Source organism: Mytilus trossulus, chromosome 10 (genome assembly GCF_036588685.1).
Source record: "Mytilus trossulus isolate FHL-02 chromosome 10, PNRI_Mtr1.1.1.hap1, whole genome shotgun sequence".
In the NCBI taxonomy this organism is placed as follows: Eukaryota; Metazoa; Mollusca; class Bivalvia; order Mytilida; family Mytilidae; genus Mytilus; species Mytilus trossulus.
In genome coordinates, this window is record NC_086382.1 from 2,291,124 (window position 1) to 2,300,266 (window position 9,143).

Sequence of the window (9,143 nt, forward strand, 5' to 3'; positions counted from 1 at the left end):
TTGAGTTGTGCTATTTGTTGGTATGTTTGTAAAATATATATAACATATAGATGTAAAACGCTCAGGTTTCATTGTTTCTAAAATGTTTTCATTATACAAAAAAAGGTAGTGTTGATTTGATCTACGATTTTGCTTTGTTTCCAAATTCTATTCCAAACCTTTTTTGTCAGACAACAAATAGTGATTACGTTTAGCAAAATTGCATATTTCTAAGATATACTCTTACACCTTTGTCTGGGTTATCATTATAAAGAAAAGGGTAGTGTTGATTTAGTTAACTACTCTGCTTTTTTGCAATATTCTATTATGAACTTTTTTTCGATTAGAAAACATATAAAGAAGGTGTTTGGAGAAAACTGGATCGGTTTAAGATATACTCTTCCATCTTTTACTTGTGGCAAATTCTTGTCATCAGGGCCCTTTATGTCCTCAGGGTTCAAGGGATCAAATCTCCTCTGATTTGAACAAACTGTAAAAGCTTTAGTATTGAGCTGTGCTAGTTGTCAGTACGTGTGTAATATACATATAACATATAGATGTAAAATGCGCAGCTTAACATGTTTTCATTATACAAAGAACGGGGCAAGGTTGATTTCATTTATTATTTTGCTTTTTCTTTCCAAACTCCTTTATAAACTTATTTTTATTTCGGGTACACTAAAAATAATGATTACACTTGGAAAAAATATCTGTTTAAGATTTACTCTTATATCTTTATTTGGTTTGGCAATTTCTTGTCTCCAGAGCCCTTTGTCAGGATTGTGTCCTCGCGAATTACGTGGTCAACTTATTTTAATTACAAGCATCATTTGGCCTTCGGAATTTGACAGACTGCTATAGCTTGAGTATAGCTATAATTTTGGGATTATAGGTCTACACAGGTCATTTTTGCTATTTCATGGTTTAATTGAATATTCCAATTACTAGAACAAAAGGAGTTATATTTATATTTGTAACGGACCAGAAACTGAATGTTTTTAAAAATATGTACTTTTATGATTTTCTCCCTTTGAATAATCCACAAACTCTTTATTATTACTTATGCTTCAACACATCAATATTCAATAGTTTATTATAGTTTATTGTGTTGTTTTCCCCAAGTTACATGGTGTTGGAATTTGTTGTTCCATAGAAAGGTGTTGCCGTTAACATTGGAATACGGGTTCCCGGTACATTACAGCATATGCGATATGGGAACCAGATGATTTTTTTGTATAGACTTTATTCATAATCTTGTGTAAGAACATAAAATTACAATCATATCTTATGACACCCCTTGTGTACTGTTTTAGATAGTTTAAAGGTAAACTAGGAGTTACACAACATTTTTGCATTTTCATCGGTCAGATTTCGGTCACTAAAAACATCTGTAAGAAAAAAAAATATATATTTTCTGTAAACATTGTACTCGTCAGAATTAAATAGATTCTCGGAATCTTAAGGCGGCAAGGGTGTCTATCTCCATCTTGGATTTTGAAGTAGCAGTAACAATTGGTCTATTTCTTAAATGAAAGTGCAAATGTTGATAATAGTTTGAAATTCATGTGTAAGACTTTTCATGTTGATATAGAAAATAATGTGTTTAATCATATTTGACACAAATATTTTGGCTACATTTTAAAAAGAAATGCACATTTTTTTTATTTATTCAATTATTCAACTCTGTCACATATGGGGTATTAACTTATAGAAAGTATTTTATAATAGAAAGTACTCGGAACAATATTCCCCAATATTCATGCAATAACACTATAATATCTATTTTAATATGTAGCCAAAAAACAAGTCCGGTGGCTTAATTTGGTTTGCTTTTCTTATCTGAAAGCATGTTTTAAAGCTATCTTCTTACAATTTCTATTGAAAGTCTATGGTGTAGTTTGAAACGATAATTTTCTTTGGACGTTGACAAAAAATTTGAGGTGTTAGATTCCACATTCTACCAGACCGTAATTAAGAAAGCCACCATTTTGAATTCCGATTTTTTTTTGGGGTATGTAATTTCTAAAAAATATAAACAAGATAGTTACATTTTGAGCCTCAAGTCTTCTTTTTGTCTATATTAAAATCATTCTGAAGCGTACGAAAAGTAAAAATACGTTAAGTATACATGTTTGACATCCAGAGAATACATATGACGTCAAATTGTTTAGATGCTAAAGACGATGCAACAGTTTCGCGGACTTTTTCATTTATTGCATTTTTAAGCCAAAATATTGATCAAATGAAATTTATTTTAATATGTGGCATTATAATGGAGATAACTGTATTGTAGTTAGACTTTGGCCTTCGTAAAACTTGATTTTACTGTCACAAATATCCGCTAACCTATCGCCGTGCTGCGTCGATGAGTAAACTCAACTTGCGACATTTAAATCTACGTTTTACGAAGGCCTAGCTTAAAATACAATACAGTTATCTCCTAATTCTATTTTGGATCTTTTTTTACATTTACTTACCAGAATATTCCAACTCTTAAATAGCCATCCAAAATATTTCTCTCCCACAAATTGGTTAATAACACAACTACCTGTTGGTACTGTCTCACTTTTTGATAATGCAAATTCCGTTGAGGTGTTGGAGAGAGGATCCTATTTTGAACAAATGCATTAGATACGTTTTTGCTTTACAAATGTTAACTATTATGAAGTTGGTGAGTAAACTATTAATTTAAATCTTATAATGTTTTTTTATTACTAATTCGTTCCATTTCATTCATAAATGCACCCCATAGGTGACTGGATAATAAAATGTGGTCACTTTGATTTGCGTCTAACCGACATTAAAACCGTAGTATAAGTTTTGCATGAGTTTCGTTGTGCGGGATATAAAAGTACGCAAACACGATCATTCATAATGAATAGTTTAAACAGATGCATGTTGTAAATAGAATGCAAGGCTATCAGCATGTTGACAACCATTGCAACAACTAAAAGAAAGTATATGGCCTGTAAAAATGCAAAATGTATGTCCCTATTCAAATATACTCTCATTTTCAAGTGATGGTCCAAATTTCCCCAACCTTCGTCACGGAAAGCCCCGATTACATGGCCTACTTATTGGTTTTTTTCTGCTGTAAAAAGGTGTCGTTAGAAATATATGAAATACGTTGAGCTACCAGAAACTATTAATCAATCATTAATAGATGTTGTCTTAATGTTGTAACTGAATAATTCGTGTTTATTTGCTTACATTATCACCAACAGCCTCGTTGAAATGGTTATCAATAGTGTTTTCCATTTTTCTTCTTTATTCTTCAACTGTATAATAATTCAACCAGATATTATAATATGCTAATTGTCGCCTTGTGGATTCAGTAGAATGTGTCCCCGTGCCTGTAGTGTATGCCCTTATATTTTTACAGTTAGGGGTTTTTTGCTTGTGAGAGAGATGTCTACTTATTCTATTATCATGATTAATGATCTATGTCTTATACTGTTCTGTGTCATTTTGGTCTTTTGTGGATAGTTGTCTCATTGGCAATCATACCACATCTTCTTTTTTATATTTTAAACGCTTCAGGGATGTACCCGGGGTAATATATTGTTTACATGTATATCAGTGTAAGAATAATTAGAATGTGTACGGTACTGTCTCATCACGATTTACCTGTTAGTAAGCCACAAATAAGCGAATTGAAATAAGTGACATCCACAAAGAGTGCAGGGAATCAGGGAGTATATGTTTGCATTGACGTGACGTAAATCCCAGTTTTTGGTTTCTTGTTAGTCTTTTCATTGCAGTGTATCATTTTATTTTTTTCGCCTTTTATTGTGGTTTCTGTTCCCCAAAATGGTATGTCTTCTTTTTCAATCACGATAATGTAATGTAAACATGAAAAAAGAGTAGTATTGGTAGAAACCATTGTTGTTTTTTGGTATTTAACAAACGGTTGATTGGTGAGTATACCGTGTTTCTTCTCAATAATCTTCTTCACTAAATTCAGATTTGCCTGAATGGTTTAGCAAACACAGTACGAGATTCTCATCATGTCGATGAATCCGGCCTCCTTTTTGTCATTTAACTTTTAAACTATGATTAATTACTAACAACAGTATTGCAAGCAAATAGTAAGTTATGACCATTAGTTTAATATTTTTGTTGTGCAACACATTAAAATTAAATCAATTACAGAATATACGGACCAAAATGTCGTGTATATCTTATTAAGATATGTAAGCCTAAATTACGTTACCTTAACTTTCAACGTATTTAAGCGAATGAGGAAAAGTTTAAACTAAAATGATATATGACATGACTTTTTTTATATAAATAGTAACTTCTATTTTGAACTACTAAGAAACGAAAGCAAAAGTTCATTTGTCAGTTTTCCATTTTCCGTAAATATTTTCCTTGTTATGTTGTACTGTTATACCACTGTCCCAGGCTAGGGGGAGGGTTGGGATCCCGCTGACATGTTTAACCCCGCCACATTCTGTATGTATGTGCCTGTCACAAGTCAAGAGCCTGTAATTCAGTGTTTTTGTTTGTTTATGTGTTAAATATTTGTTTTTCGTTAATTTTTTATACACAAATTAAGCCGTTAGTTATCACATTTGAATTGTTGTACATTGTCTGTTCCGGGCCTTTTATAGCTGACTATGTGGTATAGGCTTTTCTCGTTGTTGAAGGCCGTACAGTGACTTATAGATGTTAGTTTCTGTGTCATTTTGGTCTCTTGTGAAGAGTTGTCTCATTAGCAATCATACCACATCTTCTTTTTTATATTCATACAATTTTAACTAAATTGCACTGATGGAAATATATGTTTCAATTTAATTACATAATTATGTAATCCATGACAAAAAAAAATGTGAATCTTTATGAACGTCTCAATGTGATCTACCTGGAAGTAAATTGATATAAATAAATTTTAATATTCCTACAATAATGAAAATTATAAATAAACATGGAAAATCTAAATCTTTTAATAGATCGATTGGAATGTGATTAGTCGAAATGACCTTGAATTTTTAACTAGGACATACCAAACGTTTCTTTCTTGTGAAATAGCTATAACATGTATAAAGAAAATACGTGTTTAAAAAAGATGTGTATCATTATAAGTGGTTTCATGTGATTTATTTGGAAGTCAAATTGTTATAAATAACCATTCCTACAATGCTTAAAACTATAATTAAACATGGAAAATTCTAAATCTGTTAATAGATCGATTGAAATGTGTATAGTCTAAACTACATTGAATCCCGTAACTAAGACATACTCAAAATTAAATGTTACCATAGTAATCAGTTATTCGAATTCGATTAAAGTGTATACTTTCATTTTTCATGTAGCTCTTTTTTAATTGGATGATAATGTACTTTTATATGTTATTTGTCGATTTTATCACACCCCCCCCCCCTACCACCACCACCACCACCATTTTAGGGATTCAATTTGCAATATCTTTGTTGTTTATTCCAAATCTGACATGACAGGGAAAATATCTAAAACAAATGTCAATTAATAGGGGTAGTCAGGAAGGATTTGCTCAGATGAATGCCATACAAAACATAAGCTATTTTTCAGCACAAAGTACAGATAATATAATAGAAAGAATCTTGAAATACTAGTGCGTGCAAAACTTTGGAAAATAAATACTAAAGAAAAATAAAACGTCCAATTTTAACTTTGGTATATCTTGTTTGCTTATTGACCACCGCTGACTCCTATTGTAAATTATATCATTATCTAATTTCAATATTGAAAGAGAATGTAAATACCTTTTTATCATTGGTTATGTTTTCTCAGTGTGTACTTATTTTTTAAACAACCGACATTCCGAAGATAAATTTTTCGTTCTAATCTTTATAATGTCGAAAGGTTCTTATATTAAAAAGTCAAAGGGGAGGCGAAAGATACAAAAGGGACATTCAAACTAAAAAATCTCAAATAAACTGACAACGCCACATGGCTTAAATAAACACAAACAGACAAACAGACAAATAACAAACACCATATAGAAAAAAACAAAGACTGAGCAACAAGAAGCACATAAAACACTGTTGGTATCTTATAAGCTTAACTAGCAGAAGAAACTTACAAAATTCCAAACAAAGTTCGATGCACTTTTTTGTATTTACCCTCGCCAGGAACGCTATAAGGCGAATGCAGGAAAGTCAAAGTATGAGAAGTTAAACAGTAGAAGAACTATATCACAAAAAGGATTAAAAAATTATATATAAATCCATCTGAGGACCACTTTGACAGACGAATTTGCAACTTAATTAAATGGATGGTGTAAACATAGAGAACACGTATGAGGAATAGAAAAAAGTAAAATCACAAAAATACTCCTTAAAAAACTCAGAGGAAAATCAATTTGGAAAGTCCATAATCACATGGCAAAATCAAAAAACAAATATATACTACATGATAAATAATGAAGACACGAAAACAACAATAAAAGCGCATTTTTTTTATTGTTTTTTTGACTATTTTGTATTCATTTGCTGTTTTTTTGGGTCATGGATTGATACCCAAAATCCTTTTTTTTTTATTACAGTAGCCTAGAAAAGATCTGTGTCCAAGGCATTATCAATCAGCATTAACAATATGTCTAGCGTAATAAAACCGTATTCATGAACTAGTAAAATTGTTAACTAGTATTGCAATGTGACATTCCGATCGTTTATTCAGTAATATAGACTTAAATAAAAGTCCTATGTCTATTCAACATTGAATTTAAAAATGAAAACGCTTTTCAACGATTGATTGCTGACAAATCTGTAAATTGTATTTGTTCTCAATCATTTCGAAAAAAAATTAACAGTTTATTTGTTATATTTATAACTTGAGTTCAAACTTGTGTATCGTTTCTTTTGTTGACTAGTATATAATTATAGGGTATCAAATATCCTTGTAAACATAAGGGTATAACTGGCATATTTTCTTCGGGTAAAATTGTCTTAAACATCAAACCATCAAAGTCATCAAATACATTTAAAACAAATAATATTATAGTTAAAGTATACATTTTGATTGTGTTATAAGTACTTACATTTTTACTTACGGTAATAATGTGAAATGACTTTTGCATATACTGCGTACAAGCCAGATTACCTCATATACTATATTTGCATTATTATTGATTTTAACTGAATTGCATTGGTATTATATACAAAACCGAAACCAAAATGAGAATCATTTCCAAAAATCAATTACAAACTTAATACAGCTAACCACGAATCTATAACAGGATCAATACAGAAAAGGCCAGTTCAAAATACTGTTATCAAACGATTTATTTTTTCGAGTGAACAAATAGTACGAATCTTAACGCTAGGAAAATACAGGAAACTTTTCGCATTCCATTGGATTTTTGGTCAACATTGTCAACTGAAATTTCTGATTTCTCATCGAAGTACTTATCTTTATGCTATTACAATTCATTTCATCTATCAAATGTAAAGTAGCTGGGAAGAATAAATCAGACAGTATAACTATTCCTACTCTTTGTGTTGTCTGCGTTCTTATGATTGATTAACGGAAATGAAACAGTGATAATAATCGAAAGTCGTACTCGAAAAGTCTCATTTAATCGATGTCCCGTTTTATCTGTTCATAATGCATGGCCATGATTTCGTTATGCACGGGTGTGATTTCGTAAGTAATTACTGAGATTTCATAATGACTGGCTGTGGTAATTTCTCCGTTCATAATGACCAGTTGTCGAAATTTTCCTTTCATAAAACATTGACATTTGTATACATATTGTAGTAAGTTGGTTGATAATACTTTATATATTTCAAAATCAGTTTAGATATATACTTGTTAATTGCAAAATAGTTATCTACAACTTTTTCAGTGCAGCTACATGTACTTTTTTTATAATATTATATGAGCATCGTCATTCAAAGTAAAAAGGTGCATCACATTACATTCATTTCATATCATGAATCACTTTTCTGTGTTGTCCTTTCAAAATAGAAGTTGCTGAATATGTTATGCATATACAACTTTTCAATTCATTTACAATCGAATATAAATATATTGTTTTATTATACAAAAGAAAGCATAATGTATGATATTTTTTTAACTTTTGTAATATTTATTTATATTTTTATTTTTTATCAATATCTACATGTACATATGACAATATTATTTGTTCGTATATGAAATACTTAAAAGTATGAAAAGAGATTCCTTAAATAATACTTCATGGTTCATGGTTTAATGCATTATAATTATTATAAATTAAGGAATGTATCTCCCTCATGCAAAGCTCTGATTCCTTTCACGAATTTGACAATACTTTTTGGACCTTTTGGATTCTAGATTTATCTTTTATATAAGCTTTGGATTTCAAATATTTTGGCCACGAGCATCACTGAAGAGACATGTTTTGTCGAAATGCGCATCTGGTGCAACACAATTGGTACCGTTGATTTTATTATTACCACTGGGTCGATGCCTCTGCTGGTGGACTATTAGTCCCCGAGGGTTTCACCGGCCCAGTAGCCAGTACTTCGGTACTGGCATGAAAATACGGATTTATTGTGTTATTAAAATTTGCTGTTACAAAATTTTATAAATTATTATATATTAAGGAATGTATCTCCCTCACGCAAAGCTCTGATTCTTTTCACGAATTTGAGAATACTTTTTGGACCTTTTGGAATCTAGCTCTTCATCTTTTATATAAGCTTTGGATTTCAAATATTTTGGCCACAAGCATCACTGAAGAGACATGTTTTGTCGAAATGCGCATCTGGTGCAACAAAATTGGTACCGTTGATTTTATTATTACCACTGGGTCGATGCCTCTGCTGGTGGACTATTAGTCCCCGAGGGTATCACCAGCCCAGTAGCCAGTACTTCGGTACTGGCATGAAAATACGGATTTATTGTGTTATTAAAATTTGCTGTTACAAAATTTTATAAATTATTATAAATTAAGGAATGTATCTCCCTCATGCAAAGCTCTGATTCCTTTCACGAATTTGACAATACGTTTTGGACCTTTTGGATTCTAGCTCTTCATCTTTTATATAAGCTTTGGATTTCAAATATTTTGGCCACGAGCATCACTGAAGAGACATGTTTTGTCGAAATGCGCATCTGGTGCAACAAAATTGGTACCGTTGATTTTATTATCAGATAAGTGAATGTTTTATCAATACAAATTACATAGAAACGAACTA

The 9,143-nt window shown here is 31.0% G+C and overlaps 1 long non-coding RNA gene across 2 annotated transcripts; it reads right to left on the reverse strand.

Annotated features, from left to right (window-relative positions):
* Positions 1-2,462: 2,462 nt before the first annotated feature.
* On the reverse strand, positions 2,463-7,065 carry LOC134686229 (uncharacterized). 2 transcript variants are annotated; one of them, XR_010101566.1, is made up of 3 exons: positions 7,001-7,065; positions 3,190-3,257; positions 2,463-2,588 (listed from the first exon to the last, which is right to left on the reverse strand). It is a non-coding gene; the product is annotated as an uncharacterized LOC134686229 (long non-coding RNA). The 2 variants fall into 2 exon arrangements; XR_010101567.1 differs by having other exon boundaries at positions 7,013-7,060.
* Between the last annotated feature and the right edge of the window lie 2,078 nt (positions 7,066-9,143).